The sequence below is a fragment of the Prinia subflava genome, chromosome 4 (assembly GCF_021018805.1).
Source record: "Prinia subflava isolate CZ2003 ecotype Zambia chromosome 4, Cam_Psub_1.2, whole genome shotgun sequence".
Taxonomy (NCBI): domain Eukaryota; kingdom Metazoa; phylum Chordata; class Aves; order Passeriformes; family Cisticolidae; genus Prinia; species Prinia subflava.
In genome coordinates this window covers 29271506-29285388 of record NC_086250.1, presented here as the reverse complement: position 1 = coordinate 29285388, position 13883 = coordinate 29271506, and the positions used below count along the sequence as shown (strand labels likewise).

Genomic DNA, 13883 nt, shown 5'->3' with positions numbered 1-13883 from the left:
GAATGCCTAGGTCTCTAATCCCTGCCATTGGCTTACAACGATTTGGTACACTGTTAGTACATCAGAACAGTGACCAACAATTGTCTGAAAAAACAATACAGAGAAATGTCAGTTTTCTTCATTTATTAGAAATACTGTACTAATGTCCTGATATCATTAGACATGTAAACTGATATGTCCAGCTTGCAGGTAAGTAAATATTCCTTTCTCACCAGCGAATAGTAAGAATTAATGTTGTTTAATCTTTGAGGTGATAGAAGTGTCATCTAGATAACTGAATGTATTGTGTTCCTCCTGAAATTGATGTGGTTTTAAGCCTGCTTATGTAAGATGCCTTGAATGAACTTGTTTCCCTTCTGGAGACATTTATATTTCCTAACTGCAATCTTACCGATTACTTCTATATAACAAAAGCCTCAGACTGTAAAAAAAATTAAAGCTAAGCACATTTTCAGAGTTGTTCTCCTGTTTAGTCATCACATTTTGGGAACAAAACGTTAGCTCTTTGTTAAAGAGGAAATATCAGAAATACCATATGCAATGAGGTTCCCAAAAGGGCAGCTGGTAGCAGCAGTAATGTGCTTTCACTGATGCAAAAACAAAAATCTTAATCCACATAGGCAAATTAAATACTATTTTTATTAACTGCAGCCAGTATGCACATAAAATCAAATTTGTTGTCTTTTTCATTTTTGCCATTGATATCTGCCTTTCCCTTTTTTCATACCTGCCTTTTCCTTTCAGTTCCACACTTTTTCTTGATGCTCATTCTTCATGTTTTAGTTTTCAGAAATTCTTTCTATTGTTCCACTTAACCTTACCTTCAGATCAGTCCAGAACTCACTGCTTACATGTTCTCAAACAACAACCATTTCATTCTTGAAAAAGGTTGAGAAGCAAAAACAAAAAACCCAAACCAAACAAACAAAACAAAACCCCACAAGCTTATTTGAAATTATTTCAGTTTCACAAAGCAGGCAATTTGAGCCGTTTACACTGCTGAAAAGCAAGACTTCTTAAAGGAAAGTTTAAAATTTTTGTATACTAGTTCAAAACAAAGTAAGAATACTAGCTTTACTTTACCCTTGCAAAATAATTCTCTAGGATTTACAGAGGCCAGTCTGGCCTGGATTACTGTTTGAAAATATTCCTTGTTTGTAAAATCAATATCATGACTAATGTGAATCTACATAAGTGACTCTTGATGAGTCATTTAAGTGACTACTTAAATTGTCTACTTCAGTCATTTTGAGCTTATTTCTGCACAAGATTACCAATAAAGTCATAGAAATAACGCTACTAGATAAGCCAGTGATCCTGTTGTTTCCAGATGCACTTGTAAAAAAGTAAATCCTTCAGAGGTTATAAGAAGCCCTGATGTGATAAGTCTTAGAACTGTCTGTCCCTGTGGGGATTTTCTTTTAATTACAGGGAATTCATTATTTTTACATTAAATGCTCAGACTTGATTTCAATTGTTCCAAGTTTCTACTTCTATATCTACATAATAAAACATTATATCAGAGACAAATGTTGAATGTTGAGAACGTAAAATTTAATTTTGCTTGAACTTTCATAAGACATCCACATTTACCTTACTAAGTACAAATTTTTCAGAAATACAGATATAGAAATAATTTGTGTAGTATAAAACAGTGCAAAATGTGGGAAAACCACTGTGGGCCTAATCCTGCAGGTTTTCAATTATGACATCGAAAAATACAGAAAAATACAGGACTGGCTTCATTTTTAGTAGGAGGTGAGGAGGGGAAAACCATCACCAAATATGGAAGGCTTTTATGTGTGACAAGACACAAAATCCACAGTATTTCTACATCCATTTAATCTTGTACTTAGGAGCCTTCTACTCCCTTAAATACACATACTGAAAATACTACTCCACATACTAGCACAAATATAATTAGCACATACTATCAATAAATATTTTATCCAGCACCAATAAAGAGTAAGTACAGCATTGTCACCGAATTATAAAAAGTCACCAAGATATACAATAGGAGATGAAGGCAGAGAGCAGATCCTACTTCCCATCTCTGGACTGCACACACAGTCAATAATTAGCTTGGCCAAAATTCTTAGTGGGAAGAAACAACACAACAGACACATACTAAGGTATACAACTGACCACAATGAGGCACAGGAGAAAGAAAATAACCATCTGATCACTTCTGCCTGTTTCTGTCCAGAATTCAACCCCCCATGCTCTGCAACATCTTTACAGCATCCATTAAATGTCTTGGAAGATCTCCTAAAGGGCAATGGAGACCATTAACTCTGATGATCCATCCCAGGAAAGGCGTTTTCATAGATGATGCTATACCATCCTGTATGTTTTCCTACAGTGGAATAACTGAGATATAATATTATATTTCAAGAGAGTTGCTGAATATGTTTGAAGACTTAAACCTTTGTGAAGGAAAGAAACTTGTACATCTTTTACAGGCTATTCAGTGAAGCTGTTTGAGACTGAAGAGCAATGGAAGCACTAAAATAAGTGAAATGTAAACAAAATGCAAATGAAATACTAGAAATAAAAATCAATTAGCAGCCTCTTGGCTTTTGGTTAGAGGGGGTTTTTGTGGGTTTTTTGTTGTTGTTACTGCTGTCTGTTGGATTAACTACAATAAAAGTCGAAGCAATTTTTGAGCAGATCAACCTTTCCACACAGCAGAACAGTCATAACTGTCCTTCTACTAGCAATGGTTATGGCTCACACAACTTCCTTACTGCCAGGATAACCTTATCACTGTAGGAATAGGCAGGCATAAAGGGAAGAAAGGAAAAGCAGAAAGGAAAAGCTGGAAGAAAACTGGGAAACACAGAAATTTTTAAAAGCAAGGTGACTCAGTATATATTCTGTATGATTTCTCCCAACATCAATTTTTTTTACATATTTAAGTACTGTATTTTACATATTTAAGTACATGCATTCCACTGTGTCTCTCTCTGCCCTTAATAAAAATTTATTGCCCCTTCAGCATACCCAGGAAGACTCACCCACTCCCTGGCACAGCCCTCTATACCTACACTCAGGTTGGCTCCACACATTTCCTTACATGAGTTTCTGAGTGCCTTCTTTTCCCCTCACTCACTCAGTCACATCCTCTTCTTCCTCTGGTACTCTTCAACTTTTACAGCACAAATATATTACTCATAAAGCTGAAGTCTCACGTTATATTAGATGTGGATGTTACCAAGTAAGAATGATGAAGGTTAGCATGTTAAGAGATCTTTTCTTGTGGCTGCAGAAAGAAAATGTGGAGTATGCATTAGTTAGCAGCCGATGAAGTAGAGCCATCCAATGGTTCACGTGAAAAGTCAAACATGAAAGAACATCCTGTTTGACTCTGTATTATATCCATACTGAAAAGGTTTCTCCAGTGTTCTTATGATGAAATTACGTTATTTAAGTAGCTAGATTCATAAAGCATTACTCAAAAAGAAAATATATGACAGTATAGGTTTTTTTATATCATTTTACATTTAAAATTGGGTTTAGTATTTAAAGTCTATTCACTAAGAAAGGCAATGAGGAAACATACTGTACATCAAGTTGAAGCTCATAATGTGGCAAGTGCTTGATAACATAGACATGAAAGATGTCCTCAAATATCTGCCAAGACAGAAAAGTTATGGTTGCATCTGTAGAAGTTTACAGTCCTTAACACAAGCTTTTACAGTACCTTTAGAAATTAATCTACTGAAGCAGTTTCTTTCAATGAATCAAAAGCATTATAACAGGAAAGTCAGTAAAAGAACCAATCTTACCTTAAAATAAACTACCATTTCTGTATAATATACACACACAGTATTTAAAAATGTTGAGAATGGGTATCATCAGCATCAATTTCAAATTTGTATAGCAAAGTAGTTGTACTACATTCTTTGTAATTACATTCTTCATTCAATACTACATTCTTCATTCTTTGTAATTTAGACTTTATTATATAAGAAACCTGTACATTGAGTTCAACTGCGGACAAACTGAGTGGCAGACATTACCTCATAGTTAAAAGGGACTACTCCAGTGCTATTGAATGAGGAAAGCATGACACTGGAGTCAACACAATATAATTCATATGTCATTATTAATAATTTTCAGAGGTCTAGAATGAAATGGCTTTATGATCTCTAATACCGGGGCAACACTACACATCAAACTCACAACAGCCTTACCCAGCATAATACCAGTTCCACAACTGGAACCACTCAGGTCCCTTTCACATACATGAAAGGCCCAACAGACTTTACAGACCTTTGACAAGTCCATCTGGCAGCAGTCTAGATATAAACACTACATAAAGCTGATACAAAGAGGATAACAATTCCCAAGGTAGAAAGAAAAGATAAAAGGAAACATCTTTGAGGTAATCAGAGAAAATCACAAAAGGAGAGATAAAAGCTAAAAAGCACATGCTCGCCATTTATATTACAGAATTTTAATTCATGGGTTCAGTTTTTATTTATTTTACTGGACTTTGTTTGGTGCCACTTACAATGCCATCTCTAGAAATTATCTGCACTTTTGGTCCTACTATCAGGGGAAAACCACTACCCATTTGCAAAAAGTCCAAGTATTCAATTTCACAATCTGGTTTCAGCCACATTTCAAGGCAAGTATCTTGAGTCTAATAGATGATTTCAAAAGAAATGTCACCACTTTGAATAGCAACAAATTTGCAGTTGCAAATAAAACTGATCTTTTAGTATTTCCATAATCAGAATGACTTTGTGAAGCCTATGCCTTCTAACCAATCTAAACTAGACTTGTCCTCAGTCAAATTCTAAAGCCTATTTCAAACTTAATTTAAACCACAATATCTTCATTTCCTTTAAAACTCAAATTGACGAGATCTGTAGTAAAGCTGTGTCCTTGGTGGATCAAGCTTCCTACTAATACTAGCAATCCATGGGATATGTTTAATCTGCGGGATCTTTGGTCTTTCTCTAGGATTAGTGTTCATTATTCAGGCAGAGGGAAAGAGTGACAAACACTGAACCACAGAAATCAGGTCTATAATTATCGTTAGGAAAAAAAAGAAAAGGTTCTTAGTGACATCTTTTATGCTTCCAGTAATGCATTGCTATTGCCAGAATATTCTTTCCTATACAAACTCTTAAAAATAGTAACAGTAAGGTTCAGAGAACAATATAAAAATCATAAGAAAGTTCACCCTTTTCCATCCTGTGAGAAATGTTAAAACTGGCTACTAAAATTAGAATTAAGGTGCACCCTAAACCCTTACCCCAGAGTTTTAATTTAGTATAAAATTTATATATATGTAACTTATGGAGATAGACTGTCTTTTAAGAAATTTTACATTTTATTCATGTAACCTTTGTCTGCAGTGAAAATATTAAGTACTCATTCAGAACCATAATTTTTAATTTAATCAGAAATTTTACTAATTTATTACTACTTTATCCAAGAAAAAGTAATATTAAAATTTATGTTAAATGGAAAATGAGGCTTTTTAAAATCAAATTTTCGTTCTAAATATGCATAAGTGCTAAAATATTGTAAGCCCTCCACACTCCACTTGACCTGTTTAGAATGAGATGAACTCAGCAGCATCCCTGAAAACTCACATGCACAGTCACATAAGTAAGGAAGCCTTGGGATAAAGCTGAAAACAGTATTTTAGGAAATCTTATGATAAAGATAGCACCACAATGTCATAATTTAAGTCAACGAGGATGACATGAACAGTTCTATGTAATATAGTCAGTGAAGTAAAATTACAAAGCCTGCACAAGCATGATGGAAGGATGGAACTTGTTGCGTTAGTTATTTTATTTAATAGGGCAACAAATGAAATAATACAGCAGAGGTAGAATATTAAAAAAAAGCAGACTTCAGACAAGGCTATAACCTGAAGAGGCACTGTCTATCAATACTAGCAACAGGCAGACCAGATAAATCCTAAAATGATAACAAAACTTTTCTTCCCGAGAAACACTTAATTACCAGGATAGAAAACATTTTTATTCTATGGAGGAATTCAAAAGAGCTGGATTTCATCCCAAACCCAGGAAACAGGGAACTTTAATAAAACAATGGACAGATCAACTCAACAGGTATAAATTTACAGAGTACTTACAGTAAATACCACTGCCATCAATATTTTAACAGTTGTTACCTAGACAATAGTAAAATCTGAGCCTCATTACACTGGAAGCTGTTAACACACATGTCAATGACAAGCTGAATTACAGAATCAAACACCCCAGTCTTTGATTTGAAATTGCCCACATTTATGGTTTCTCAGGACAAAGTTCAGTAACCATTTACTCAGCTTCTACTGGAAACAAACAGTAGTTATTATAAAGTAGTAACTAAAGCCTGATATACTATGGGGAAACTCCAGGAGAAAAACTTGATTTTATTCTGTATAACTGCATTTTAATATATATTTTTATATTTTTAAAAATATTTTTATTATATCTTCCTAAAATTTGGGAAATTGAAATTACTATTAAGAAAAACAATATCATTGGTGAATGCTTCTCAAGACTACCTACACACAAATAGTGAACCACTCTCATACTAGTTGTATGAGAGGAAAAACCCCAACTGTTTACTAAGAGGGACAAGTTTCAACAGATAATTATCAAAATATGCAATTTAAATAATTAAAATTTAAATAAATGTAAATATTTAAATAACTCATGTGGATTGTGCAATAAAGGAAAGCACACCCTCAGAGCAGTTGTCAGAGTAACAGCTAGAAGTTCCCTACTTGGTTTTTCCTGATTTGGAGCTTACTGAGTTTCAATGCTCCAACCATCCGACCATTCTGATGATTTTTCTGAAGTACAGATTCTATCTCACAGGTCCTGGAAAGCTTTCTGGATACAATCTGTCAAGATAAATGCATTTCTTCAGTAAAAGGTGTTTTTTTAGGGAGAAAAGAACTTGAAGCTACTTAGCTCTAATAACATACTCATGTTTGAATCCATCCTCCATAGCAATACCATTTTATCGTGGCCATACACAGAAAACATATTTCACCTGCTCAGAAATTGAGCAACAGAACCCAAAGCCTCTGGGAATCACTAGGCTAAAATCCAGAGCCACCATAGCGATTTCCTACTGCTACCAACATGTACATCTATATGCAAACCTTCCATTTGCCCACAGACTGTCTTTGCACGATTTTCTGTCTCCAAAAACAAATCAGGCACACATCTGTGCCTTTGACCTCAGCAGAGCCCCCAGGCATAGCTTAAATGCTACCTTCTGCTGGTCTCTTAGCACCAGGAGGTTCAACTCTTAAACTGCAAACAGCTCTGCTGCATATATTTAGTAACAGTAGCTGAACCACAGTCTACAACAAAAGCACTGAAATAAAAGTGATAATACCAGGCCCTACTGTAATTTGGCTCTAAAGCCAGTAATGCGTTCAGTCATCAAATATTCCCATGTAAACAGAGAGTGATCAGCTTGCATGTCTGGATGGTTTCAGGTAGCCCATAATCAATCTTAAGAGTCTTGTAACAGGTCATAAAGATGACTGACTAACTATGAGTAAAAATTTGTGGGTTACCTATTATAAATCTGCTCCATCCATACTGTTGTATAGATCTATCAGTATTTTGGAGTATTTTTCAACCTAAATGATTCTATGATTTTATCATCTACTCTTTTTCAAAGGTAACTTCCAACAAGAAATATTAAGCCTGACTAAATATATAAGGGTCAAGAACAAGCATTTTGGAATTACATCTTCAGATAAAAACACTGGAGAGGAACACTCAGGTTTTTTATTGCCTTCTCTGCCACCACACCTTTCAGTAATCACTTTTTCCATTTAACTCTGACATATCAACAAGATATGAGAGCAAAATTTAATAAGTGCTTACTGCTCATGTGGAATTACCTTTAGTAATTATCTCAAGTATTTCTTCAACTCACAGGCACACAAAATAGCTTCCACTGCTATTTAGCACATTTCCTCATAAAACATAGCTTGGTCAAGCCCCCAGTATTTCTGCCACAAATTACTATGTTTTTCTACAGTCAAAAAAGATGTGCATTGTCATACAAACTCTTCTCCTAGATTTATATAATGTTATATCAGAAATAAACAGGGTCAAATAGTCAGTAACCTGGCTACACAAACATAACAAAATAAACATAATAAATAAATAACCTGTTCTATGAGATTAGAGTGCCAAGTCTAGGCAAGAAGACTTTTGTTAGCTTAAGAAAGAAGATTGCGTAAATGACATGCTATTCTTCCATTTTTGATGCACCTGATGATAATACAGCTACCCTTTTATTATTAACCTGGCTTCTAATAAGTAGGTTCTGTCAGAAAAAGCTGCATGGTTTTGATGTAAGGCCACTATAAACTCTTCCCCGCAGCCCATTGCTGGAAAACACACTGTACAGATTTAGCCAAACAGAACATGTGTCCATCTCTGGGAAACTCAGTTCACAGTCCTATTTCCTCTGCACATTAAACCAGGACACTGGAGCAGCTGGTATTTATTAGGGGCTTGCTGCTGCTCTGGGAGTGATAACATCTTAACAACAGGCAAACCTTCAAAAGTGTTTGGCTATTTTCACAACTTTGAATAAGTGAAGTCGTATCTTTCCAAGAAGTCCAACTCCTCAAAACCTAGACATATTTTACCCTTTTTTAATCAGGGAACTGAATAAGGATCAACAAAGAACCCCACACTATTTTGATCTTCATAGAGCCACACTTCTAATTTTCTTTGCACATTAATCAGGATTTCATTGCAATCACTGGAAGGTATAACTTTATCACTGAACAAGCCTAGTAAGTCATATAGTCTCTCCAAAGCACATCCACTTGACTACTAAAAGTAGTCTACTACCAGAATTAAATCAAAACTCGAATTTAAAAAGTGTTATGGCAATAAATTCATAACTAAGGAGGAGAAAATACCAAGGACCCAATTGTGAAATGCACCTTTTATGGGAGGAATATTTATGACCATAAAACTGAAAAACAGGAGATATAATTAACAAAGTTTTATGGCCTTAGGAGCTTAACCCCAAATATAAAATTACATAATCTCACAGAAAATCTGAAATACCTAACAATGATCTTAATTTCTACTTACTTAGTTCATGGAATTTGGATAAATCCTTCAGATTTTAGATTGTGTGTGTGATAAAGATACACGAATTTTGTATTAGTTTTAAAAAATCTTCTTCAGGTACTTTGAAGGAAGTTGAGTATTAGCAATATAACTTTATCACAGAAGCCCAACAATTATATGCTAAGCAGTTATGTAAAGTAGTACTTTTTCTATTTTGCTAAAAGTTCAATTTTAAGCAAATTCAAACCAACCACAATTCACTGAACACAAAAAAAACCCCCACAAAACTCAGGCAGTTCTCTAAATATATAAAAAAATAAACATGCTCAGATGTCTACATTCGAATGAACATAATTGCATTTAATTGATTCCCTCTTTCAATTAAATGGTGACTATTATTCATCCCTATTCATAAGAATTTGATACTAATCCCTATCTTTACTGGCAGGGTCACTTTTACCAGACATCAAAGCAGTGCTAACTATACTTTTTGATAAGTCAAGATTATAAAAGCTGGACTGGCAGACAGTAATAGTGTAATTGCACACAATTCATACATGTTGTTCAACAACAATAAACAGAAGGAAAAAAATTTGTTGGCAGCTGTAGCAGTGGTCCAAATTCACCTGAAAATTAGGGAGCCCTGTGGATGGTGAAAGCAACTCCTATTGTAGTGAGCATCTATGTGTATTCAAAGTGCAGCTTGCAACAGTCAGGTGACAATCTGGTTCTAAGGGAAAAGATAATGTGAGACTTACTTCATAAAAGCTTCTTTATGTAGCAGCACGATTTAGAAATATGTAAGAGTGTTCCATTTTTTAAAGCTCTTCCTGTTCAGTGTTTACCAGAAGAAAGTGCATGTATGAATTGGCAAGCCTTTTGCATATTTTTTGGCACTTAAAAGTATTTTAAGACTAATGCTGGCATTTTCATAACTGCTAAATCATTAAAAAGATAATATTTTAAGTCTGCAGGGAAGCTAGCTTGGCACTGTTCTCACTTGCTTACCTAAAGTAACTTTTTTCCTGCCAAATATATAAAATCTCAGAAGAATCACTACTCCCTCCTATTGTATCTTGGTCGAGTAAATCAACTTAAATAAGAACTAATCCAATAAATCCTTACATTTTCCGTAAACCAGATGTTCCTATATTCAAATATGTTCAAGACTTTTTCCTAGGTTTGGGGAAGCTGCTAACCAGTCTGGTTGTCAGGCTAACCTTTCCAACCTCAGCCCTGCAGGTACTGCAGCTTCTGGGCTGCAGCTACAGGAAACCTCTCACCTGGCACAGTGCAGCTGAATGAGGGGCTACCCTTCCAAAAGCCCATGCCATGCAGCACTACAGGCATCCATTCCTAAGACACTGTTCGCTCCTGAACTTTGGGATTTTTGTGCTGGTTTAGCTGTTGAATAACAAAGAAATGTTATAAATGTGACAGAGCAAATGATCACCTAGAATAATAACTAAAGACACTGGTTTCCCTAATATAAACTAATTAATTGGATGTGCTATTTGAAGAGGTGAGAAAAAATCTTAGGTATCCATGCCTCTCCAGAGTAAATATTAAGTAGAGGACAAAAAGTACCTCCAAAGCAAATATTTCTTTTTTATTAACCATAATAAACTAAGAGTGGCAAAGAAAGTTACATAAAACTTGCCAGAACACAGTTACTGAACACTGCAATTTCTAATCTCAGCAATAATGTAGGTCAAGGGAACTGGAAAATCTAATTACTCTGTAAATTTTTAAACCTGTTTCTTTCTTCTCAAGGAAAAGAATATTGTTCCTTTGCATTTAAGCAGACTCTTTGCACCCTGGGTTGTACACTCAGCTCAGGTCCACATTTGTACTCAAGGTATCACCACTTACTGCACAATTACTGGAGTTAAACACAAAATCCAGAGACACTCATCAGAAAAAAGCAGACAAAAAACCCCATCAACGAATAAAATAGATCTTTGGTACTGCACTGCAGCAGCTCCTTTCAGCAACATATCCCATTTGATACCCACTTTTCATACATTGCATTAAGAAAATACAAAGCAATGCATTATTACAAAAGTATTATGCATACGAGTATCTGACAGCATTGTAAATATCGATTATTCACTGATTATATGAATTTTTCAGAGTTGATGATCAGTAATATGATTAGTGTATACACAGATCATATTACTTAGATTTACAAGAAAAAAGAAACAATTGAAAAAAATACAACTTTGAAGAGTCAAGCGTCCTGATGACTCTCAAAACCAAGGATTGTTAAAGGATCACATTTCCAGATAAAAAACAAATAGTAATTTCAGGCACTTAAGATGACTTAGCACAGTGAATCTCAGCTTCTCTCTCTCAAAACAAAAACCAAAACAAACAAACAAAAAGATTAGGAGCTGTAACTACAGCCAGCCACCAACTGGCCCATCTCACAGAGCTCTGTCTTCCAGCCCTTACCTCTGCCATACGTGACAAGGAAACCACGAGTTTCACAACAGATAGATTTGTGTGTTGTGTTCTGATTTGGCAGTGAAATGTTTTGTTTGTTTTTGGGGGGTGGGAGGAGTCAGTTGTACAGAAGTGGAAAACCTGGCCTAAGGTCATCTGATCTTTGAACGGTGCTCTCATTAAGTATAAATCCTATTTTTGAACTTCTTCCAATTCCATGAGAGGTGAAGCCTCCCAAACAAACAAAACAAAAAACAACAACAAAAAGTTAATTCAGAAAGATCCATGTGGAAGACTTAAAATGGGTTTGTCTTGAAAGGGAAACTCAAGGTAGCCCAAGGAACTACCCAAGCCAAAATGAGTTGCATTTTAAAAAGCAAAAGAATGACAAGATTTTTTTTTTTGCTTTATGCATTCAATGGATGACATCTACCTGGTTTGTAGAGATGCAAGATGCGTCTTTCAAACTATATGAGAATTCAGCAGACTACACCACACGCCCTGCTCTGTATCATGGATGAATTTAAGAACACAAGCATCAAAACCATTCCTCAGCATTCTCAAAGCCTTCAGATGTTAACTTGGTAACCTTTGAACTAAAAATTTCAGATAGTAATTAGGTGTTGGTCCTTCCCTCACATTAAAAACAAGAAAAAAATTTATAAGAATTTATCCTGGCTGGAGATCCATTAAATTGCTAAAATCATACGTAGCCTGAGACCTAACTGGTGACACGTAGCAATAAATGAGACCTGGATCTGCACTGAATGAGGAGAAAAGGAAGAAATCTTATCTGCCAGTCCATTTGCTAAGTGGCAAAAGTGGCAAATTGGCAGAGGCCTTCTCAAAAAGTTATGTTTATACAAGTAACTAATGTGGAAAAGCAAATTAAATATGGAATTTCCTAATCTCTGGGTGTTTGACTTTACAGCTAATTATAACTTCGGCAAAATAATATAAACTCATTACAATTGTGCTTCCCTTCCTTCAGCTCTCATGGTTCTGAAGCGTGACATTGTACTGATTCATTGCACTTAGTTCATATTCTGAAGAACAGAAGGTCCAAATTTCACCAAGAACCACAGCAATCAGTGATGACAAACCAATCACCCTTCAATGCATGCCATAAACAGCATATAAAAAGTCTGACTTGTTACAGATCAATGAAACTGATTAACAAATTAACAAAATAATCTTAGGATGAAAAAAAAATGGCTGTTCTGGTATCATTACAATTTGGGATGGCAAAATAATGATGTGAGACCCTGAGCCTTCATCGGAGGGCATTACAGTGAGGGTTCATTAGAAACACACTCTTTTATACAGCACTTTGGTACAATGGATATGACTGGTCATTTAGAGCCTACACCTCTTGGTAAAGATCTTTGCCAGTAAACAAGTTAGGAAAACACTACCTGCTAACAGTTTTTCACCTTCCAAGGATTGCTTGGATTCCTCTTTAGGATTTCCCCAGGCCAGAATGAGAAAGTTGCTCACTTGTCTTTCTCACAGACTCTAGCTAGTGCCTGAAGCCTGAAATTCTAACCACTGTCAGTTCCTACATTCTGGAAGAGCAGGAAACAAGAAAAATAAAAGTTTAAAGCATATTGGTCCACCCTAAAATCAAAAAAGAGCCTGCTGAACAGCAACAAGATCCAGATTAAGGGAAAAGTTCATGGAACAGTTGAGATGGGAGATATTTACAATCACGCCACTACAATAAGGAAGCAGCACCTTGTGTCTTCCAACACGGCCGAGCAATCTTTCACGCACAAGCACTGAATGAATGGCTGACTGCGTGCACTTGAGAGCAATCCGGGGGCACTGAAAGAGGCATTTTCTTGGTTTGCTTTTGGATGGGTTTTTTGAGTTGTTGGGGGATTTTTATGACAACTGTCATATGGTAATACAAGTATGGAGCTAGTAGACTTCTTCCTAGCTACTGGCAGCATTGGAAAGGCCTTTTGTCTATCCTTAGCTCACAAATAATATAAGACAACGAAACAAAACCAGCGTGAGCTGCCCGCACCCGAGCCTGCACAGAGCATATGTTCCAAACACAAGTTATTTCAAAAACGGGTTAACTCACACTGCCAAAGCTACACTCTTATTGTGGCGCTCGAGCCATGTGCATACCCCATGCACCGCGCAGGGAAAGCCGCCCCGCCTGCACACCTACGCCGGGCTCGGTGCCACGGCGGCTGCCGGCACAGACCGCAGCCCTCCTGCGCCCCGCCGCCGCGCCGGGCGCCGCACACGTCCCCGCGGCCCTGGAGCGCCGCCTGCACCGCCCGGGGCCCGCCCGCCGCCCCGGCCCGCCCCGGGCCCGCCCCGCGGGGCCGC

General features: G+C 36.4%; 2 long non-coding RNA genes across 3 annotated transcripts in view; both read right to left on the bottom strand.

The window, feature by feature from the left end:
• LOC134550063 (uncharacterized) overlaps nt 1-13823 on the bottom strand; it is a 139594-nt gene extending 125771 nt beyond the window's left edge. For both annotated transcript variants that reach the window (XR_010080241.1, XR_010080242.1), the window contains exon 1: nt 13630-13823. This is a non-coding gene — a long non-coding RNA (uncharacterized LOC134550063). The remainder of the gene's footprint in view (nt 1-13629) is intronic.
• On the bottom strand, nt 1655-6870 carry LOC134549346 (uncharacterized). Its single transcript, XR_010080068.1, has 3 exons — nt 6761-6870; nt 3563-3633; nt 1655-3262 (listed from the first exon to the last, which is right to left on the bottom strand). It is a non-coding gene; the product is annotated as an uncharacterized LOC134549346 (long non-coding RNA).
• Nucleotides 13824-13883: the final 60 nt, after the last annotated feature.